This window comes from Leiobunum rupestre, chromosome 2 (assembly GCF_980474605.1).
Source record: "Leiobunum rupestre chromosome 2, qqLeiRupe1.1.hap1, whole genome shotgun sequence".
Taxonomy (NCBI): Eukaryota; Metazoa; Arthropoda; class Arachnida; order Opiliones; family Sclerosomatidae; genus Leiobunum; species Leiobunum rupestre.
In genome coordinates this window covers 73,676,824-73,702,397 of record NC_143385.1, presented here as the reverse complement: position 1 = coordinate 73,702,397, position 25,574 = coordinate 73,676,824, and positions in this window count along the sequence as shown.

Here is a 25,574-nt window from a genome sequence, read left to right as displayed (position 1 = left end):
AATTAAAAATCTCACTATTTTTCCTCAATAAATATATACCAAATGACATTTTTTTAGCTACGTAATCAGTATGTTTCGTCCAAGTCAAGTGCTCGTCGATCCATAAGCCCAAATATTTAACCTGAGAGACTCTCTCTAAGTCAACATCATCTATTTTTATACTATGAATATTAATGTCAATAGGTTTATTACGTAAACTAATAATCATGTAATTTGTTTTTTCTTTGTTAATTTCCAGTAAATTAATTTTAAACCAATCATTTATAAGGGTCATTTTTTCATTAGTATTATCAAAAATTTGAATCGAAAAATAAAGTGTCATCAGCGTACAACGTGAGATTATTATCTTTATCTAAAAAAGTAATGTCATTCAAAAACAAGTTAAACAATAAAGGCGATAGAATCGACCCTTGTGGTACCCCACATGACATTTCTTTTGACCGTAAGATTTTGATTAGCTTTAGTTTGAGAGGTCCTGTTACTTAAATAGCTTCTAATCCAATCCAGAGCAATACCACGTACGCCCATTAAATTTAGTTTATACAGTAGCAAATCGTGATTAATATAGTCAAAAGCCTTTTTGAGGTCAATAAAAACAGATAATACCAATTTTCCAGAGTCTAGAGCCTCAATTATTTTTTTGTACACTGACCCCAACGCAAAGTCCACACCACATTTTTCACGAAATCCAAATTGTTTTTCTGACAACAGTTTATATTTTTTAACAAAATCCAAGAGTCTGAGATAGAAGCATTTATCAAATATTTTCGCAAAAATAGAAAACAGGGAGATTGGCCTGTAATTCGAAGGGTTATATAAATCTCCTTTTTTATGTATAGGTGTAATAATAGAGTTTTTTAGAATGCTAGGATACTGCCCATTTTTCAGAGATAAGTTAATTAAATATAACAAAGGATCCACTATATTATCTATCGCTTGTATAATAACTCTAGGTGAGACATTGTCAAAGCCCGGGGCCGAATCAACATTAAAACCTTTAATAATAGAAATCAGTTCAAATTTATTAAATTCTAATAAGAGCATAGAGTTTGAACATCTTTTGACATATTTGCAAGCGTTCGCCCGATTACTTATACCCACGTGCCTGGTGGCACTAAAAAAGTTATTTAGGATATCCGGAGAAATAGGAACAGATTTCTTTATGTTTTTTTCTTTTCCGAGTAACTTATTAATTGTTTTCCACATATCTTTAACGTTATTCAAATTAACTAATTGTTCTTTATAATAACTGTTTCTAGTATTCCTTATCAGATTGTTTAATTGATTCCTATGATTTTTATATTTTAATTCATTTTCACTAGTTGGGTTCTTTTTATATTGTTTATATAATTTATTTTTTAATTTAATCGACGTTTTAATTTCTTTATTAAACCAGCAGTGCGATTTTTTAGCAAACACATTAGTCATTGGAAAGCAAATATTATACATTTCCATGAATTCCGCAAAGAAAAATTCAAAAGCCCTATTAATGTAATCTTGTTTATACAAATCACACCAATTTAAATTTTTTAACAAATTATTAAATTTTTTAATTTTATTTATAGCGTAATTCCTAATTTGAGTCTTAGTATTAGGTAAGGTTGACAATGGAATCGTAGTACTAATTACATAATGGTCAGTTAAGTCCCAGTCATTTATTACTTCAACACTGCCCATATTAGCAATGTTAGTGGCGCATATATCCACCAAGGAACCGGAAATTCTAGTTGGGGACCGGACATATTGCGTCAGATTATAGGTTTTTAATAGGTTACAGAAATTTTTAGTATGACTATTATCTTTGGATAGGTCTATATTAATATCGCCCAAAATTATTTTTCTACAGTCGACATTACCCAAACCATCAAGAGTGTTCTCAATAATTCCAGGAAATCTGTAATCAAAGTGTCAGGTGGTTTTTATACAACGCAAAGGAATAAATCCTGAATTCTAATGGAATAAATTTCAACTGTGTCAGTTTTAATTATTGCTTTTTCAATTAGTTCAACATTTAAATTATTTTTCACATAAAAACCAGAGCCACCTCCTTTCCGATTGACGCGACCATGTCCGTAAAAGTTATATCCGTCTAAATGGTCATAACTACCATTAGTGAACCACGTTTCAACTAATGAAAATATATGAATTTCTTTATCTAGATTTGTTAAGCAGTTAGCGACTAAATTACAGAAGTTAGCATTCGCACTTCTGATATTATGCGATATTATATTTAACATTACCAAAAACAAATAACAATAAACAAAAAGGTGTAAAAAAACCATAGTTAAATTTATACTATTTTCGCTTGTTGAAAGTCATATTTGTATAGAACACCATCAATTTGAATTGAGTTTGTAGTAATCCATTTAAATTTAAGGGGTAATTTCGTTTTCGCGAAGGCTCGTAAATGGTATCGGCCCAAGGATTGAATTTGGGTATAATCTTGTTCTATGTACACGTTTAAACCTCTAAGCTTCATATTATTTTTAAGTATATCCATTTTAATATCATATGTATCAGCTTTATAAATGATAACTCTTATTTTATTTGCCTGATAAGGACCTCTTCGGAAAACTTGGTGCGGTAGTATCACAATGTTTAGTGATAGGTTATTGCGAAATAAGTCGGTAACATTTGTTACCAAAGTGTGTCTGTCTTCATGATCTATATCAGTAATACCTTTGATCACTAAATTATTACGCCTCAATTGCATTTCCACATTATCAATTAGCATACGATTACGGTCTATTTTAGCATTAGAGTCAGTTCGAAGGGAAACAATTTCAGAATCAAGCGTATCAAGTTTGAATTTTATATCGGGAATATCCTGAAGGCTGCTTTCAATACCGTCAATGGTTGTTTTCATTTGTAATTGCCAGGATTCAATATTTGCAATTTTGTCTCCGTTTACCTTCGAAAGAGTACTAATATCATCTAATTTCTTGTTTAGGTCCTCAAATTTAGTGTTAAAGTTCGTTTCAAAAGATTTCAGTCTCGCGATTACGTCATCCATAATGGGGCTATTCGATGATTGGGACTGAGATCTAGTTCCTCGAGTCATAATAGGCTTAATCGCGTAGGCAGAGATCGCATATTATAAATAATAAATAATAAAAACAGCAAAGTACTTTACCTATAACAACACAAAAGAATATTAATTCAGGAACAATGCGATGCGCACGAAAACTGCCTGCGCTGTGATGGTCTCGTAGTTGTCGCTAGCCTTTATAAGTTCCTATCTTCTTATCTTGACTTGATAAAAAAACCAAAGAACCCGCACTTTTGATATATATCGTTGACGTAAAAAAGTGTTGAAGCATGAAACTTCCTTTCGATGAGGTTAGTTGAGAGAAGAGGTGGATTACGATTTTTTATCGCGTCTACGTCTGGTGTCGGTGGCCACGGTGTTTGTAGATGTAACAACGTAATAGATATGTTCGTAGCAGCGATGACGGTTCACTATAACAACACAAAAGAATATTAATTCAGGAACATTGCGATGCGCACGAAAACTGCCTGCGCTATGATCGAATAGAGGCTCGTATTGGGCCAAGGAAAACGAATATTCGTGCCAAAGGGAACGATTTGACTTTTAAAAGTAGCTCGTAATACCGCACAAATTTGATCGAATAGAGGCTCGTATTGGGCCAAGGAAAACGAATATTCGTGCCAAGGAGAACGATTTGACTTTTAAAAGTAGGTCGTAATACCGCACAAATTTGATCGAATAGAGGCTCGTATTGGGCCAAGGAAAACGAATATTCGTGCCAAAGGGAACGATTTGACTTTTAAAGTAGGTCGTAATACCGCACAAATTTGATCGAATAGAGGCTCGTATTGGGCCAAGGAAAACGAATATTCGTGCCAAGCGGAACGATTTGACTTTTAAAAGTAGGTCGTAATACCGCACAAATTTGATCGAATAGAGGCTCGTATTGGGCCAAGGAAAACGAATATTCGTGCCAAGGGGAACGATTTGACTTTTAAAAGTAGGTCGTAATACCGCACAAATTTGATCGAATAGAGGCTCGTATTGGGCCAAGGAAAACGAATATTCGTGCCAAGGAGAACGATTTGACTTTTAAAAGTAGGTCGTAATACCGCACAAATTTGATCGAATAGAGGCTCGTATTGGGCCAAGGAAAACGAATATTCGTGCCAAGGGGAACGATTTGACTCTTAAAAGTAGGTCGTAATACCGCACAAATTTGATCGAATAGAGGCTCGTATTGGGCCAAGGAAAACAAATATTCGTGCCAAGGAGAACGATTTGACTTTTAAAAGTAGGTCGTAATACCGCACAAATTTGATCGAATAGAGGCTCGTATTGGGCCAAGGAAAACGAATATTCGTGCCAAGGGGAACGATTTGACTTTTAAAAGTAGGTCGTAATACCGCACAAATTTGATCGAATAGAGGCTCGTATTGGGCCAAGGAAAACGAATATTCGTGCCAAGGGGAACGGTTTGACTTTTAAAAGTAGGTCGTAATACCGCACAAATTTGATCGAATAGAGGCTCGTATTGGGCCAAGGAAATCGAATATTCGTGCCAAGGAGAACGATTTGACTTTTAAAAGTAGGTCGTAATACCGCACAAATTTGATCGAATAGAGGCTCGTATTGGGCCAAGGAAAACGAATATTCGTGCCAAAGGGAACGATTTGACTTTAAAATTAGGTCGAAATACCGCACAAAATTGATCGAATAGAGGCTCGTATTGGGCCAAGGAAAACGAATATTCATGCCAAAGGGAACGATTTGACTTTTAAAAGTAGGTCGTAATACCGCACAAATTTGATCGAATAGAGGCTCGTATTGGGCCAAGGAAAACGAATATTCGTGCCAAGGCGAACGATTTGACTTTTAAAAGTAGGTCGTAATACCGCACAAATTTGATCGAATAGAGGCTCGTATTGGGCCAAGGAAAACGAATATTCGTGCCAAAGGGAACGATTTGACTTTTAAAAGTAGGTCGTAATACCGCACAAATTTGATCGAATAGAGGCTCGTATTGGGCCAAGGAAAACGAATATTCGTGCCAAGGAGAACGATTTGACTTTTAAAAGTAGGTCGTAATACCGCACAAATTTGATCGAATAGAGGCTCGTATTGGGCCAAGGAAAACGAATATTCGTGCCAAAGGGAACGATTTGACTTTTAAAAGTAGGTCGTAATACCGCACAAATTTGATCGAATAGAGGCTCGTATTGGGCCAAGGAAAACGAATATTCGTGCCAAGGAGAACGATTTGACTTTTAAAAGTAGGTCGTAATACCGCACAAATTTGATCGAATACAGGCTCGTATTGGGCCAAGGAAAACGAATATTCGTGCCAAAGGGAACGATTTGACTTTTAAAAGTAGGTCGTAATACCGCACAAATTTGATCGAATAGAGGCTCGTATTGGGCCAAGGAAAACGAATATTCGTGCCAAGGAGAACGATTTGACTTTTAAAAGTAGGTCGTAATACCGCACAAATTTGATCGAATAGAGGCTCGTATTGGGCCAAGGAAAACGAATATTCGTGCCAAAGGGAACGATTTGACTTTAAAATTAGGTCGAAATACCGCACAAAATTGATCGAATAGAGGCTCGTATTGGGCCAAGGAAAACGAATATTCGTGCCAAAGGGAACGATTTGACTTTAAAATTAGGTCGAAATACCGCACAAAATTGATCGAATAGAGGCTCGTATTGGGCCAAGGAAAACGAATATTCGTGCCAAAGGGAACGATTTGACTTTTAAAAGTAGGTCGTAATACCGCACAAATTTGATCGAATAGAGGCTCGTATTGGGCCAAGGAAAACGAATATTCGTGCCAAAGGGAACGATTTGACTTTTAAAAGTAGGTCGTAATACCGCACAAATTTGATCGAATAGAGGCTCGTATTGGGCCAAGGAAAACGAATATTCGTGCCAAGGAGAACGATTTGACTTTTAAAAGTAGGTCGTAATACCGCACAAATTTGATCTAATAGAGGCTCGTATTGGGCCAAGGAAAACGAATATTCGTGCCAAGGAGAACGATTTGACTTTTAAAAGTAGGTCGTAATACCGCACAAATTTGATCGAATAGAGGCTCGTATTGGGCCAAGGAAAACGAATATTCGTGCCAAAGGGAACGATTTGACTTTTAAAAGTAGGTCGTAATACCGCACAAATTTGATCGAATAGAGGCTCGTATTGGGCCAAGGAAAACGAATATTCGTGCCAAGGAGAACGATTTGACTTTTAAAAGTAGGTCGTAATACCGCACAAATTTGATCGAATACAGGCTCGTATTGGGCCAAGGAAAACGAATATTCGTGCCAAAGGGAACGATTTGACTTTAAAATTAGGTCGAAATACCGCACAAAATTGATCGAATAGAGGCTCGTATTGGGCCAAGGAAAACGAATATTCGTGCCAAAGGGAACGATTTGACTTTTAAAAGTAGGTCGTAATACCGCACAAATTTGATCGAATAGAGGCTCGTATTGGGCCAAGGAAAACGAATATTCGTGCCAAAGGGAACGATTTGACTTTTAAAAGTAGGTCGTAATACCGCACAAATTTGATCGAATAGAGGCTCGTATTGGGCCAAGGAAAACGAATATTCGTGCCAAGGAGAACGATTTGACTTTTAAAAGTAGGTCGTAATACCGCACAAATTTGATCTAATAGAGGCTCGTATTGGGCCAAGGAAAACGAATATTCGTGCCAAAGGGAACGATTTGACTTTAAAATTAGGTCGAAATACCGCACAAAATTGATCGAATAGAGGCTCGTATTGGGCCAAGGAAAACGAATATTCGTGCCAAAGGGAACGATTTGACTTTTAAAAGTAGGTCGTAATACCGCACAAATTTGATCGAATAGAGGCTCGTATTGGGCCAAGGAAAACGAATATTCGTGCCAAGGAGAACGATTTGACTTTTAAAAGTAGGTCGTAATACCGCACAAATTTGATCGAATAGAGGCTCGTATTGGGCCAAGGAAAACGAATATTCGTGCCAAAGGGAACGATTTGACTTTAAAATTAGGTCGAAATACCGCACAAAATTGATCGAATAGAGGCTCGTATTGGGCCAAGGAAAACGAATATTCGTGCCAAAGGGAACGATTTGACTTTTAAAAGTAGGTCGTAATACCGCACAAATTTGATCGAATAGAGGCTCGTATTGGGCCAAGGAAAACGAATATTCGTGCCAAGGAGAACGATTTGACTTTTAAAAGTAGGTCGTAATACCGCACAAAATTGATCGAATAGAGGCTCGTATTGGGCCAAGGAAAACGAATATTCGTGCCAAAGGGAACGATTTGACTTTTAAAAGTAGGTCGTAATACCGCACAAATTTGATCGAATAGAGGCTCGTATTGGGCCAAGGAAAACGAATATTCGTGCCAAGGAGAACGATTTGACTTTTAAAAGTAGGTCGTAATACCGCACAAATTTGATCGAATAGAGGCTCGTATTGGGCCAAGGAAAACGAATATTCGTGCCAAAGGGAACGATTTGACTTTAAAAGTAGGTCGAAATACCGCACAAAATTGATCGAATAGAGGCTCGTATTGGGCCAAGGAAAACGAATATTCGTGCCAAAGGGAACGATTTGACTTTTAAAAGTAGGTCGTAATACCGCACAAATTTGATCGAATAGAGGCTCGTATTGGGCCAAGGAAAACGAATATTCGTGCCAAGGAGAACGATTTGACTTTTAAAAGTAGGTCGTAATACCGCACAAATTTGATCGAATAGAGGCTCGTATTGGGCCAAGGAAAACGAATATTCGTGCCAAAGGGAACGATTTGACTTTAAAATTAGGTCGAAATACCGCACAAAATTGATCGAATAGAGGCTCGTATTGGGCCAAGGAAAACGAATATTCGTGCCAAAGGGAACGATTTGACTTTTAAAAGTAGGTCGTAATACCGCACAAATTTGATCGAATAGAGGCTCGTATTGGGCCAAGGAAAACGAATATTCGTGCCAAGGAGAACGATTTGACTTTTAAAAGTAGGTCGTAATACCGCACAAATTTGATCGAATAGAGGCTCGTATTGGGCCAAGGAAAACGAATATTCGTGCCAAGGAGAACGATTTGACTTTTAAAAGTAGGTCGTAATACCGCACAAATTTGATCGAATAGAGGCTCGTATTGGGCCAAGGAAAACGAATATTCGTGCCAAAGGGAACGATTTGACTTTAAAATTAGCTCGAAATACCGCACAGAATTGATCGAATAGAGGCTCGTATTGGGCCAAGGAAAGCTAATATAAGTGTCCATTATTGTGCGTAAACTCAAACTTAAAATCGTCTAAAGAGGTGTAAATAAGCCAATCGTAGGAGCTAGGAAAAAATTTAATTTAAAATAAATGCGAAGAAAATCATTTATCCTAAAAGAAGTTCGTTGTCTTGTTTAAAAAATATTGAATGATAATGTAACAATGGAGTTCACTTCGGAAGAACTGGCGGATATTCATTTCGTGTATGGACTAGCGGATGGCAATGCTTTGGCTGATAAAAGTCTTTACCAGGACTTTTACCAATGTCCATCGTCGATAACGTGAGACAGGCACATTCTTTGTAAGTTACTTATTTTCTTACTTGAACTTATCTGTGATTGGTTCGTTACAAACGTATTGTTTGCTTTTCAGAACAGGAACGAAGTACTTCGACCAAGGGTTGCCCGCAATGTTCAGTTGGGTTTGTGCTTGTTGAAGCCTACTTCCAGGGGCTAGTAGCCCTTACTTTGGAGCTCTCTGGCGCTCTTTTAACTCATCGTAGGAAAATGGGGAAAAACAGGCATACTTCTCATATCAACCCATACAACTACCTAAAATTTTGGTATGACCCATTGAACCACCCTGTATAGTAAAGATCTCTTAAATCAATTTTCCAATAATTTACCTTAATGTCTATTTAAAACATCCACGTCAACTTGTTAAGAATTGTCGTACAAATATCCCCGATTAAATATTTATATCAAAACTTTCTATTTAATTTGTAAAGAGTTCAAAGGAAAATTATTCCACATGAACCCATAAAATATTTAACACAGAACTTCCCTTTGATTCCTTTAACGTTTCTTAAGAGATATATTCCACATACATCGCGATGATATTTTTATCGGAATTTCCCTTTGATTTTATAAAAAGTTCTAAAGAAAATATTCCAAATTAACCCATAATTTATTAATCATTAAATTTTACTTTCTTTACGGTTTTTCTGCAAACCTCCCTAGGATGTTCTAAGGATTTCTTTAAAAAAAATGTAAGGGATATCTAGGTCATAAATGATAATTTTGATGATTGAAAAGTACATCTCTTGAAAATGAACATTCATCTATGAAAACAAAAGGTCGTGGATAAATTGGGTATCATTATCAACAGCTTTGAGTACATAGTTGCATAAGTTGAATCTTCTTTCGAAATCTCCATCTCCTAAGCGTTGGTGCAATGTAGGTGGTAGTGATTTTTGCGTTAAATTTTCGAATAACGAGATTTTCTAACACACAAATAATAACTTGCTGCGGAGCAGCTACTGTGAGGGGTATGCTGCACGATATGCAAGAACAGTGTTCTAAAAATCACGTTGTCCCAAACCCCGAATCCTTCGAGCACATTACCATAACGCTCAAAGTCATTGACCGCTCACCGAACCGATGGCCCTCTATTTGATGCCGTTCTGCAAAATTTCGCACACCCTGGTCCGATTTCTTCTGCTCTCTCCATAAAACTGAGCAACAATATCAGTGCGGTCCGCTCTACAATAAGGAGGCATAATTAAAAAATAATAATGATTACAACATTGATGTTCAACACAAAATGCATTGCATTTTATGCTCAATCAAAATTTAGATATTTTTTTAATACAAAGATATCGTTTTTGGTCAATTTGGATGCCGAAAAAAACATTATTACAATTGATCAAGTTATCATTCAATAGTGATTTTCAAAAAAAAAACGTTGAAAATAAAACCAAAAAAAATTTTTTTGGTAAAATAATAAGCATATTGATTCCCTAAAACTGGCAATCAAACAGGGTTGAGGAAAAAAACCTTTCAATAAACAAAACCATCTGGACATTTTTTAAATAAACCAACGTTTGAACTAATGGTTAAGCCACCCTACCCTTCTTAATTCTTAGTAAAAGTATGCAACGGCCTAGAATTGAAAGTGTATTGTGGCTTTCCCAGCTTGTCAATTTTAAACGTCGTGTTTTTAAGTTAAAATTTGTTTTTTTTTTCATCGAACCACCGATATTTGCACGTTTTCGATGACGCTCTACAATGCTCTCATTGGCAAATTTGATCTCGTAACTAGTGGTAAAAAAAAATATTTTACAAATTGTGAAAATATTTTCAGAAATCGATGAGTTTTCAGAAAACCGTGTTTTACGAACCATAAAAAGTTCAGTTTTCTAGCAAATTTTATTTTTTTGACCAAAACAATTTAAAGGAAAAAAAACAGTATAAATTTACTAAACAGGTTTCGGCCTCCATTTAAATGGCATCCACTCACTATGACTACTCAAGCCTCAATTAGTAGACCTTTGGTAAAAAATGTTTTTCTATATTCGTTATGCCATACTATTTTTCCTTTGGTTTTCTTTCTTGTTCAATTCGTTGAATATAATTTTAAATTGTTTTAAACTTTTAGCGCATTAACATTTATGACTACAAAAGAATCTAAATAATTAAAAAAATATGGAATACAGCTTGCAAAATCGGTTTTATTTTTAAATGTTTCGTTACAAATATCAAGAGAACAGGAGTTTTTAATGAATAAATGTAATCTCTCAAGACATTTTATTCTAATGATATAATCAGTCGCTGATTTATATTAGACATCGTTGCAAAGATTTATTTTTCGGATATTTAAAAATTATGTATCGAGGGGACAATCTGCCTTTGAGAACAACTAAGAATTTTTTTAAACCATCTATTAATCTTCAAGGAAACAGTATGTATCTATCAGATTAATATAATATGTATTTTTGGATATAATATATTTAATTTAGGTTTGGCCCACTTTCGCTGTATGAACCTTTTGGTACAATATAAGAATTTTTCTAGCTTTGTCAATGATGCTGAAGTGAATGGTAACCGACTTCTATTCACTTTCATTAAAAAAGATTCAAAAAAACTAAATTGCTGTTGATGTTAAAACACATTTCTTTGTCTCAAAACGTGTTATTAAACCTAACTATTTCGCCTCCAATAAAAGGGCCGTTCACAAGGAATTTTATATTCTTTTAATTAACTAATGTAGATTATAAATCAATCAAACGGTTTTTATCATTAAGAAAGGATATACTTGTTTTTAAAATAAATTATTATGTATTATGAAAAATAAAAAAGTCGTTACATTCGCATATATATATTTAAAAATGTCTTTATAATATTTACATGATCGTTGTCCGGTTTCTTCGATGAAGGTTAAGCCTGACGAAACCGGTCAGACGATAATGTAAATATTATAAAGACATTTTAAATGTAACGACGTTTTTATTTTTCATAATACATACTGACAACGCATATAGTACTGTACCATATCACTTAAGCCTTAAAATAAATTATATCAAAATGTTGTAATTTATAAAGTCCATTCTATTGGTATTCCTTTAAGTGGTTTCAAAAACTTTTCAAATCACTAGCTTAGTCTTGTTAAATTTCTTTTAATAAATTAAGTTTTTTTGATATTTTATTAAATTTCTTTAAATATCTGCCAATATAATCATATATATTAGGGCGTCCCTTATTTTTCGAAAGTCAAAAAAATCTACGCATACCATTTAATTGTGTTTATTATGACACATTTTGCACTCAAAATAAATTTTAGCTCATTCTTTAAACGGGATCCCGTGCCAACTTGCATCTAAACACGTGCATACAAGTCGGGCAGGAGAAGAGGTGTGTGTCCGCGTAATTTGCCATTTTAGTGTCAATTTATGCGCAATTTACACATGAATTTACTTTTAAAATGGCGGTAGTCGAACTACGAAGTGCTAAAAAAGACATTTACTTAGTAGGAGATGTACATCATCAGATAACAGGTGCGAAATGGCCTTCAAATCGACAGGTTTTAGCAGTTTTGTTTTTCAATATTCGGGAAGTTAAATTAGCAGTAAGTGAAAGTGCTAATCTTGTAATTCGTGAATGTACTATCTTCTGGGAAAAAGCAAGAATACCTACAAGATCATTACAAACTGTGTTAAAAAACTGGTGGGCCTTTACCAAGTTTGGCGAGATCTACAAAAAAATTGTAAGAAAACTCAAAATATTTACAAGCGTCGTGAGGAGACATTTCAAATGGATTTGGATAATTTATTTGATATTGCACACGCCAATGCCCTTGCCATGATGAAAATAGAGGAAGATAAAGTATTCTTACAAAGACAGAGAGAACCAGGGCGTCCTGGCGGTCTCGCAGGTGTAGATAAAAAAATAGCTAAAAAGGAAGAAAGGGCTCGACAAAGAAAAGAGAAGAGAAGAAAAGATCAAAACACATGCCATCGATAGCTAAATCGTCTTCCTCGCGTGATATTTTGCCAACTCAAGCTGAAGAATCGTGTTGTCTAATATCCAGTAACTCTAGTGAAAGTCTACACGAGCTTTTGCCGAATGAACCCGCGACAACATCTCAAACTTCTGTGAAAAGAGGTAGAAAAATTTTTGTTAAGCCAAAGTTAGTTGCAGCTTTAGATAGATGTCAGTTGAGCATAAGAGATTCTGTTTACCTTCTTCAAGCTGCAATAGAAGCAATGGGTCTCAGTGTTGATGAATTTCCAATAAACAAGTCGTCAATACAACGTGTTCGAACACAGACTCGCAAGGTGAGAGCGGACGCTATTAAAACAGATTTCCAGAATAATATTCCAGAAATCGTTACTGTCCACTGGGATGGCAAATTATTACCGTGTCTAGACGTCAGAAGACAAAGAACAACTTCTCGCTGTACCAAAACTAAACAGTTCGACAGGAAAAGCGCAAGCTTTAGCTGTTTCAAATGTACTTAAAACTTGGGATCTCAGTAACAAGGTACAAATAATGTGTTGTGATACGACGGCTTCCAATACAGGTCGTTTTAGTGGAGCTTGTACTCTCTTGGAACAAACTAGAAAGAGCTATTACTTTTTGCATGTCGTCATCATGTTTACGAACTCATTTTGAAAAGTGTTTTTGAAGCAAAGGTTCCTCAAGTCACTAGCAGCCCAGATATTCCTCTTTTTAAAAAGTTTAGGGACAATTGGAAAAATATCAATCCAAATATTATCGAAACGAGCACCTCCACTGAATTCGTAAAGAAACATTTGAATGAGAAAGAAATTGAAGAACTCGTAAAGTTTTATAGGGCTGAACTAAAAAAAACCATTGTGAGAGATGACTATCGTTAATTTGTCGAATTATCTTTAATATTTTTGGGTGGCGATTATGAAAAGAAATTGAAAATTAGGCCTCCAGGTGCAATGCACCAAGCGAGATGGATGTCTAGAGCTATTTATTCGTTGAAAATATGTTTGTTACAACCTCAGTTTAAAGTCAGCTAGAAGGATAAACGAGGATTGCAAGACGTGGCTTTGTTCATTGCAGTATCCTATGTTAAACCTTGGCTTGGATGCAGTTGGGCATTTAAAGCACCAAATCAAGATTTATGTTTTTTGAAAGCTTTGAAAAAGTACGAAGAAATAGAAAAGTCTATTTGGAAAGCAGCTCTGAGCAAATTCTTCCAACACTTGTGGTATTTGAGTTATGAAATCGCCGTCTTAGCTCTTTTCGTTGACGAAGTTGATGACGAAACGAAAATGAGAATGGTTTCCAATTTGGAAAATGAGAAATCATACGATGTAGGAAAGAGATACATTCCATCTGAGGAAGAAATGGTTAACTCTTTGTATGGTAAGGTTTTAGTATAGGAACTTTTTTTAATCTTGTCTTAAACCATCGTACCTATTAATTTTTAATTCAGGGAAATCTTTGGAGGACTTTGTATCGAAAAAGAGTATGCACTTGTTTTCGCGCTTGAAGATTGACGACAGTTTTTTGCAAGAGAGCGTTTCTTTGTGGAAGGAAAATTTATCCTATTTGGAGGCCCAGAGAAAAGTGTCCTCCTTGAAGGCTATAAACGACACAGCAGAAAGGGCAGTGAAGCTTATGCAAGATTTTCACGGATTGATCACAGCCGAGGAAGAGCAAAAACAATTTTTGTTACAATCGGTGCAAGAGCACAGAAAGCTCTATCCTGATTGCAAAAAAAACTACTTTAAAAAGAAATTATCCGCAATAGATTTGTATATTTCATTGATTTAAATAAAAATAAGCATTAAATTTACCTATTTCATTCACTCATTGAAAACAATTCCACAATTGAAAAAAAAAACATATACAATTCTAAAAGCAAAACTTTGAAGTCGAGTTGGCACGGGTTCCCAACATCATAAAAACCTAAAATTTTACATTTAATTATGTTTTAGTATAAGTAAAAGATTTAGGAGGTATGCGTTTGGATTATTAAAAAAAATATTTTTGCTCATATAAGGGACACCCTAATATATATATATATATATATATATATATATATATATATATATATATATATATATATATATATATATATATATATATTAGGGATGCAACGGTTCAACTTTTTTGGACTATCTCGGTTCCGGATCCGGTTCCGGTTCCTAAATTTTTGCTTTATCAATTTCGGTTCCGGTTCCGGTTCTCAAAATTTTAATTATTGGTTCCGGTTTCGGTTCCGGTTCCTAAACGGTTCCTATACGGTTCCAGTGTGTTTAGTTTTAATTAAAGTAAAATACACAAGAAATTCAAATGAAGTTAAAGAGAAATAAAATCCACCACATTTATTTATTTAGAATATAAAATTTATTTTGATAAATTATAATTTAAAAATAGTAGCTTTCTCAGTGACGTAGCTATGGGTTCGGGGTCCTCCCGCGAAACTGTTTTTGTTAGGGCTAACATGTATCGTCTTCTTCAATTTGATTTAACACGTACTTCCTTGTTAAATATATAAAACGCTTAAAATGGCTTTAAGCCCTAAATGAAACGATTAAGATAAATCACGGCAATCAGCGTCTGGAGCATTAAAAACAAAGGTTCTGGTAGAACTTGCAAGTCAGGAGTTCAGACTCCCAAGTCCGACCAGAATAGAGGGCCTATAGATTTCTATGTCCTATAGAGTGCTCTATAAATATTTATATAGAAAATACACTAATTTTTTCTATAGAAATTATATGGATTGATTTCTATGGTGTTTTCTACAATAATTATATCAAAATATACCAGTTATTTCTATAGAAATTATATTGATTGATTTCTATGGTGTTTTCTACAGTAGTTATATCAAAATATACCAGTTGTTTCTATAGAAATTATATGGATTGGTTTCTATGGTGTTTTCTGCATTTATTATATCAAATTATACCAGTTATTTCTATAGAAATTAAATGGATTGATTTCTATGGTGTTTTCTACAATAGTTATATCAAAATATACCAGTTATTTCTATAGAAATTGTTGGTTATTTGAATTCTCCAGATTAATTTGCCAAATGAAAGTATCAATTGGCACCAAAGTGAAAGCTCAAAATTATTATGGTTAATTTGAAAAACACCCCAAATATGTTGTTTGAGTTCACCTAAAGGGTTTATATTTGTAAAATTGATTTATAAAGGACATCGTACTTCTTCTATGGGGTTTGGCTTTCGACCGATTTTTTCAAATTGAAACATGTTGTTGGGCTTGATCAAAGGAGCAAAATTGTCCGTTGCCATTTTTTCCTAACTCCGATAGTTTGGCCAGTAGCAGCGGTCAAAAGTGGACGAAAATTAGTGTAGTCTATTTGTTAAAAGAAGTCTATAAAACCATCCCTGTACTTTCTGTTAAAAAAAACTCGTGTTTCCGCTCACTTTCTATAAAAAAAACTCGTGTTTCCGCTCACTTTCTATAAAAATCACCGGTTTTTTCAGTATAGTAAATATTCTAGCTCTATCGAAAAATGACCCAAATTTCTATAGAAATTATATAAACTATTCCGAATGTAGTTCTATAGAATTTCCATGGAATCTTTTGGTAAGGGAGGGAACTCATGTAAGCGCGTTATTTGTTTATTCAATAAGGTAGGGTAAAAATTAAATCTTCTGTTTGAAAATTCTCACGGTTTCATCGTTTCAAGATGGAGGGGGGGGATGATGCACTTTCAAGTTTTGGGGAGACATTGCCTTCCCTTCCGCTCCTCATTTCAGGGACGTAGGAAAGTTTTAGAATTTGGAGGGGGCAAAGGAAATGAAACGGGGATCTATGAGCTTAGCCCCCGATGTAGAGTGAGTAATCGGTCGCGAATGTCATTAAGGCATTAACAGTAACAACAGTTATCATACGAAGTGTATTTTAGTCTTTAGAGTCGTTTTTGAATTTAAGATACACAAATCCCCAAAAATAAAATGAGAATGGTTTTGAATTTTTAAAGGAGTGTAGCTTCACCGAATGCATGTGTTACTGTTTGACTACTATGTAAATTGGCGGGAAAAGACACAGTTTAGCTTCTATAAGCTGTATATGCTTTTAAATTGAGAATTTGAGCTTTTGAAGATTTCAATTGACCAAAACGTTGAAGGGGTAATAACAATAGTTGCCCCTCTCAGCAAAATTCTAGGGAGGGGCATTGCGCCCCGGTTTCCTACCCCACTGCCTCATTTCATTGAAAAATATAAAGACGGGAATTCTATGACTCGTATTGATTTCAGTTGAGTATATCGTTCTAAATGGAATCCATATTATTTCGTTCAATAAGGATTGTCATTTGTGAAATATAAGCAAATGCATAAGTTGAAATTTTAAATTTTTTAGACTACCCAGGCCAGCGATGATATTATGCAAACGAATTAGCCTTACCTTAAAACTTTAAATTCAGAAACACAACTTAGTTATTATTTTACAAGGTGTAACGATCTGCTATAAAACACGTGTCTCGATACTTTTCAATCTTCAGTATGTTACTTTCATTATGTACGTTGTTTGGACATTTATGTGATGGTTATTGTAGTTGTGTTTATAAAGTTTTGGGTGCACCTGTTGAAACATAAAGAAATATTTCAAGCAAGTAAAACATTAACTTGAGCTGACAGGAGAAAAAACTAGACGAGGCCTCGCGCGGGTGGACTGTACACAGTACCATAGGCAATTTGGGGGACCATTGATGGCAGACCCCCCCCCGCACTGCGGAGTCCGCCGGGGCTTTATTTACGCGACTGGCGTTTCCGCTGTTTCTCCTCTAAGTCGGTTGCGAAGGGGATCAAAAATTATGCTTGCCCATTGCCCCACTAAATAATTGCTCGGAAGGCACTCTAGTAGCAGTAGACGTCAAATATTTTTTGTGGCCTTTGCTACATTTGTGAAATTGTGTCGAGTTTTCCGACTGAAGAAAATAAAACTAAAACTAACATTTGGAGGACGAGCCCATTTTCAATTGAGAATAAGTAAGGGTGTGTCAGTTGACAGTTACGTAGAAACCCACTAATAAAAAATTAGGAAGTTTAATTACTAAATTTCAACATGCGCTTAATGTTGGTAAATAAAGTTATAGAACCGTTTAAAAACCGTTTAAAAACCGATTAAAACAATGAAAAACTCGGTTCCGGTTTCGGTTATAATTTTTTTTACAAATATCGGTTCCGGTTCCGGATACGGTTATCAAGTTTTTATATTATCGGTTCCGGTTCCGGATACGGTTATCAAGTTTTTATATTATCGGTTCCGGTTCCTAGAATTTACTCGGTTCTTCTCGGTATATATATATATATTTATTTATATATATATATATTATTCTAATAGAACTTTGTTAATTTGCTTGTTAAATATTTTCCTTTGTTTAACAATGATTTGTCTGTTTTATGTTTATATTTTGGTTGAATTGACAAATTTTACTTGTCTATTTATTTGAATTGGGTGCTGAATACATTTCGTCCAACTTCGCTGCGTGCGAATAACTCTCGATTTGTTTTTTTAAACATTTGTTTTGGCCGTGTTTTGTTTGTTTTTCGGCTATTTGAAAAAATTTACTTTTATCATGTTTGAATAATGTGCAAACCTAATTTAACCCTCGTTTGTTAGGGGACTAACATACGCCGGCAAAAGATCAACAATAACTTTCAAAGCCAAGTGACAATTGGTTTTATTCGATTTGTCATAATCATCGTTACGAGATTCATTTGAATACGACATACTGACCAATCCTGCTAAACATTGTAAAGGTAGATTGGCCCATGGTGCACTTTCACCTCATTTAAATTTCTTACCAACTCATATCGCCGCGAATCTAATTAGTCTTCAATGCCCTTTAATACCAGTACGAACACAGTCGCTTTGATAAATTCAGGGCTTATGCTCATGTTTATGTAAAAGTGACTTTCAGTTTATCCTTCTTCGTTATTATAATGGGAAGAATAGTGGTTTTGTGGAAATGAATCCGAAATGAGGGGCTTTAGTAAATTAGGAAATATTTCTTAATTGGATCTAATCGAAATAAACAATTTTTTAAATATTACAATCGCGTGCCTGACATAACTCTTGCATTGGTTTTAGTTATAGATTTTCCCACAGTTATTCAGGAAGAGTTCGATTTTATAGCTTGAAGGAAAACCGTAAGCTAACGTTTACTTTTTCTCTGAAAGGTATCTATTTCCTTTTCTGAGGTATTTTACAATTGTGAAATTTTTTTTAAAAATAGCTTCAATAATTAAGCTCGTTAACGTTGAAATTTTATTAAAATAAGTTACAAAGAAGCTGGTAATAAATATACTCTTATTATATGTTTTTTTTAAAGCTTTATCTAGCCTTACAATAGTTTCAAGGTAAGGTATTGTTTCTATAATCGGCTTGGGGTGTTCCAAAACTAGAATGGGTTAGCTTTTCCACCCAAATAGAAATTTTAATAAGTCCGCTGACCTTTCATTTGAAACTTAATAATTTTTGAGTGTTGAAAAATATACTGAACTGCCACCAGGCTTTGAATGTTTTAAACTCGTTTTCCATTTCGTACTTAAAACGATTTGATGTGTGAGCCGAAGAATGGTATATGGTAAAAATATTTTTTATGGCGGTATAATCCTACGGATAAAGCGGGTAGCGCGATGATAACGAAATTAGCCAATAATTTACTAAATTCGATGCACATTTCGTTTGCATTATACTTGGGTAGACATTACAGCCTACGAAATATATTAATGTAATGTGTGATATAATTAATATCGAATTTATGTCCACATTTGATCGAGTACTTTTGTCTTATATCTGCATAAGTAATAGTAGGTATTTTTGTAATTATATCGGTTGATAAACATGTAAGCATGTTGGTGCCTAGTGTGTTAACAAGTAGGTATATCAATGAGTATTTTTTAAGGTAGGTAACTTTGTAGCTGTGTTTGTAGGTTGGTAAGCTTGGTTTGTTTTCTATCAGAGGTTCCTTCACCTGTACTACCTCTAACATTATTTACGCTTTGTCATGCACTATTTGCGGTATTGTTTACATCGGGGAAACTGGACGCCGCCTGGCTGACCGTTTTCGCGAACACTTGCGCGATATACGCAACGATCGCGACAAAAATCACGTAACTCAGCATTTCAACAATGTCCACACTATCAACGCTATCTCTGTTCGTGTCCTCAAGTCCCTTAATGGAGATCGTCCCTTCAGTTACCGAAGTGAACCGTCTAATTTTTAAATTGGGAACTGAACACCCATTCGGATTGAACGAAAAACTCTCGTTCCGTTAGTTTTGTCGCGTTTAATTTTGGTCAATTTTTATATATATATATATATATATGTATGTGTGTATGTATATATGTGTGTGCATATGTGTGTATGTATATATGTGTGTGCATATGTGTGTGTATATATGTATATATATGTGTATGTATATATTTTCAAATTGTATTTGTTCCTCTTTGAAAAATTATTTAAGGTTTTGTCATTTTGTTTTAGGTAATTTTAGTTTATTCCTCTCCACTTGTAAATTTAATTTTAGCGGTTTCTCTCATTTTTTTGCGCGTTCCTTCTGGCGCGTTTTCTGGCGCGTGCTTTGATTTATTTATTCTTTCAAATATTAGTGTTAAATCTTCTACCCGCCTTGAAGGCATATATTGCCGAAGTACTGCGGTTTTCTCTTATTAAAAAACGGTTATTTCTACCAAGTTTATGTGTATTTTGTAAATGTTCGACCGTTGGTGACTTCTCAAGTTAAATTGGTTTGTAGATAGTTGAGTACGCAGTTAGGTTATTGTGGGGTAGATAGGTGTTTTTCGGGAGGTAGAGTAGTATGCTGTAGGTAAATGTGTTTGTAGGTAGGTGTCTTTTAATGTTAGTATGTGTGAATTTAGAAAATTTGTGAATGCCAATTTTAGTGTAGTAATATACCATTACTCATTGTAATGTCATGGTATGAAGGGATGTCAAACACCCTTAACTAATATAGTTTACCCTTTACTATACGCTCCATTTTACCAAAAATAGTTTATACTCAATGAGTGTGGGTAATTTGGTTCAAAAACTCGTGCTTTCAAAAATGTGACCTTGTCTAAAATGCCTCACTATTAAAGTCTTTTCCTCCTACAAGTCACTCAGTTTCCCTTAAATAGATTTAATTATTTTCCCGCCCAATAACGCGTATTTTCCCCGCGTGGTCCTGTTAGATGGTGGATTGAAAATATACTGCTATAATATAGATCGACAATACTTATAAGAATAAGATATGTTTACATTAGTATAGTCTAAACGTGTATTTGTGAGTCATGTTATCTACTACAACTAATAATTTCTTTTTTAGTAATACTCCCTAAAGCAAACCAAAAATAAATTTTGATTTCACGTGTCTTGTTCTATCTCGAGGCAGAAGCTTAAAACTTTCTAGGTTGGGTTAGGTAGAATGAAATATCGGTCGAATGAGACTAAAAATATATTTAATTAAAAATCGCACATTGGGGCTACTTTCGGTCTAATTGGACGAACCCAAAATCTCCGTCGGCCGAATGTTATTTCGTTGGAATGGGACTGAAGCGAATTATTAATTTTAACTAAAATGTGATTCATTTTTTATTCAAAGGATTTGGATTTTATTTTGAGAATTTGAGAAAGATGCCACAAATATAATGTTCTCTCTTCCATAATGAAGTATCCATTAACAGCTGATTATTATGAACTTTATTCTTTTAAAGATTTGATATATATTGTTATTATTTTGCTAGTTTCCACTAAGTCTTGATAGTTATGTGATTGTGCTCTAGTTGCTAGATTGTATTTAAAATACACTCAAGATATTATTTGATTGAAATTACTGATTTGTTTTCTCTAGACGTATGAATTTTATTTTGTAAATAACATACAAAACTACATAAAAAAATTCCGCAATTACTAGTTTTATAATAACTTTACTGGTATGACATGAATTTTAAAGATTAAAGTTTATTGCTTTACTCAAGAAAGAAACCTGAATTGTTCGTAAGACGACTAAAACACGGTAGCGTTAAACTGTGTTAATAGACCAACAGCATGTTTTTGAGTATTGAGCCGTTAAAATCCCAGTAGCTTAATGGCAATTTCGGGATTGATATAAATAATTCGTTCAAAGTAAAAAACATTATTTAATAGTCTTATTTACTTTACATATCTGTCTTAACAAATATGTACCAATAGAATCTGATTTCAAAAGTAACTGTTTACATTATATTATTTTTATGGTTATATAATTTTATAAAGATTTAACGCTGTTAAATTTCGTGAGAATACCTCGAACAGTGTATGTCTAACATATAGGTAAATGAGTCTGCTTGAACCAAACATAAAATTAGTTACAGCAGCCCAAACTGGGTTTAAATTAAATATTTCCAGCTAACTAAGCAGGGCACTGAAATAGGTTAAGTTTAGTGGCGGTCAGCAACGATTCCTTTTTTTGGAACATACATATTTATGCTTCATTTAATTTGCATTCACATCGTGTATGGACCGAGCACCGGAAAAATAAGTACTTACGATTAAGCTTACTTTCCAAGGAAATAGTTTTTTTTTTGTTAAAAACTCTTCTGGCTGTGTAGAGTACGCAGAAACTGGTATCGTTAAAGGGAGTAGAACCTTCCTGGTTTGGTAGGGTGCGCCATAGCATCTCTCTTTTCTCGCTCATAACGCTAGTCTAGAACGATAGTAGAAACACCCAATTCTTCTATTAGAGGAAGCGTGCCTGCCCTGAAGATGTTTTCTCACTTGAAACCTATTTAGTGTTTATTTTTTAAATGTGCCCTTCAGTTACATATAAACCACAATATAATAATATAAATTATATATTTTCATTTTAGTTTGGATATTTATTCAATTATAATTTCTTAATAATGAGGTACGTGGTTTTAGATTCACGAAAAGCATTTTAGTAGATATGTAAAATTAAAGCACTTCCAAAGAAGGGGATACGTTTAGTGGGATAATTCCTCAAAAACCAATGTATGTTTATTATGCTTATGGGGGGGGGGGGAACATGAGCTAGGGCTGCTGCCAGACCCCCGCTTCGCTTTAAGCGAGCACTTGCTTAGTGAACTTTGTTCTAGGCGGTACTGTAACTCAAAAAAATCATTTGTACTAACGACCGTAAGTAATTCACATTTATGTCGATTCTTAAAAAAAACATTCGTAATTCGCTCTTGTGCGCTTCTCGAAATTAGAAGCACTATCCCAGCATCCATCTGGGAAAATTTACTAAGTAGGTTTTATCCCACTGTAAATTACTTTATACTTAATAGTGGCACTTACCGACCCCACAAACCCCATTGTCACTCCCAATATGTCACTAAAAGAAACTTTCTCTAAAATATCAAAGTGGTTCTCACACCCGAGACTATAAACACTATTATAGTTGCTAGTAGTATTAAAGAATACAACTTTTACCTGTGAAATGTATTTTTGTATTACCTATGAAATTCGAAATTAAAAAAATTAAGTAATGTTCTAAGAAGCCAATTTAGGCTGGTTTCCATTTCATGCCAATTTTGCGCGTAATAAAATTATTTTATGTTTGAATAAAAATATAGTGGCTAAATATAAAAAGGGCTGGAACGTCTCTATTTTGGACATTTTCCAAAACATTAAAATGAACGACACTCAACCTAATCGAGCGGTGGTAATTCTAGTGAGAAAAACGAAAGCCGAGGGGGAAATAACTTGAGTAAACTGGTGTACACTCATTAGGTAATCCCTCGTGTAATCCGAGGATAAAATAGTAATCCCAGGTATTCCAAAATAATCTCAAGTAATATCCGTAATTCCAAATTAATCTCAAGTAATATCCGTAATTCCAAATTAATCTCAAGTAATATCCGTAATTCCAAAATGATCTCAAGAAATATCCGTAATTCTAAAATAATTTCAATATTTATCTGTAATTCCATAATACAGTAATATCTAAAAAACGCACCCTAGCCCTGGCCCAGCCGACACTCAATTTCCATTTGTTGTAGTAGAATCTACTGTAGTCTGATCCAACAATTCGATATGCTTTTGAGTTCTACCTTACCTCATTTAATTCGTTTCATTCGCGGTTTCACTATCTCGCGAAATATTTTCATGAGACAGAGACAACGAACCCAACCATAGCCAATTCAAGAATATTCGCCCGATAAAAATGTAAGTAGAACTGGGAATTCAACTATTTCCCGAGCTTTTTTCTTATTATAATTAAAAGTTCAGCCGACATTGGGCCGTTTTCATCACAATATCAGTAATCTCGCATAATCTCAAGTAATATCGCGTAATCTCTAGTAATCTTCAGTGATCTCATAATAGCATCTAATAATATCATTTGGATTACTCGAAATAAGTAATCCCGCTTAATATGTTTGGTACTCTGTAATTTTTAGTATTTTTTATTCAAATATTCTCTTGAAATATGTAATCTGGTGTACACATTTTCAGCGAGTTATTTCCCCATCAACGAAACCTCTAATAAGATAATCGCTAATATTATTTCAAAATCTTTTTCGTCCTCATAGATGCATGAACAGCAAGTAGAAGACATTTTTGATAATAAAATAAATGTATTTGATGTATCTAATGACGTAATGCATTACGTGTTTCGAACTCTACCGAATGTAAGGTAATGAACATTTTTAAATTACAAAAATGTTGTTAAAGAATGGAAAGTAAATAAAATAACCATTACTCGGTTTGAAAGGTTAACCTTTAAATAAGAGTATTATAATGATATGAATCAATATGATCCACCATGAATTTAATAATAATCAAATTTTAATCAGCTAGGCTAATTTCGTGGGCAACAAGTCAGCTAATTTCCAATGCCTATAAACTAAGTGGCTGAGTTAGTTAGGAAGGTGCAGGCAAGCCCTTAATGGCAATTGAGCCAGTTCTTCCCAACCTTAACGAATTTTTATGGAGAAGAAAAACCGTATCCAAATTGGGTTCCTATTTCTCCCTATTTCTAACCTGAAAAATCCCCTATTTCCCTATTTTTTTTTTCAGATTTTGGTAGGAGCCCTGCATTCGTGCACGAGTAAATTTTTTAATACCACAACTAGGAAAAGTTTTATTATTTTAATACAATTTAATGAAAGTTTGCCCTGAAATACCAATACTAGTCCCCTCAAAAGATAACATTTAAATTAGTACACGTTAAAGCTCAACTGACAACTTGGTCGATCGGGCGGAAAAATAATAAATTTAGAATTTGCTAAAATAGACGCTTAAATAAAACTTGTTATTGTCCTAGAAGTAGTAATACAGAAAGACAGGACATACTTGTAAGAGTTACATTTTGAAAGCGCGTTCTTCTTAATATTTCAATAGAGAAGGGTTTGTTCAATTTCGCACGTGCCTCTTGGAAAAAAACGTGCACGCGCGTTATCTACTTTAGCTTTACGAATAAAACACGTGACTATTTTATTCCGTAACTCGCGCATGCGCGTGAGGGGAGGGGAGAAAAAGAGAGCGGTATTTATTGAAACACCTATTAGCGTCCACAGTAAAGCCGCGTTTTCACGAACGCTTGTAGCTTCGAAAAAACGATTGAGATATTTCGTTTTCGCTTGAACAATTTTTATATTTCGAATATCCGCGCTAAACGCAAAAAGCACAAGCTACGCGTTTTCATGAAGACGAGAGATTTTTAGCGAGCCGCGGAATTTGAAAATAAACATGGCGGTTAAAGATATGAAGGCTTTACTTATTAGGAAAAAAATTGCGTTATTAAAGCTTTTAATTGTAATTAAAGGTAAGAAAAAGAATAAGAAACGCGTTTATAAGCAGAAAAAATGGTGGGTTCACCCAATTTGGTTAAATAGAAAAACTGAAGGAGATTTTGAAACTCTTGTAAGTATATCGGAAGTAAAGTTGGGTTATTTTTTCCCAATATAAATAATTTCCTTTTTAAAAAATTTAAGTTAAAGTCAATGAGAGAAACAGACCCCCTTTACTTCAGAAATTACACAAGAATGTCTCCAGAAACATTTGACCAATTGTTATCATTAGTTTCACCATATTTAAAATCAACATGTTTTTCGAGATCTGACCTTATT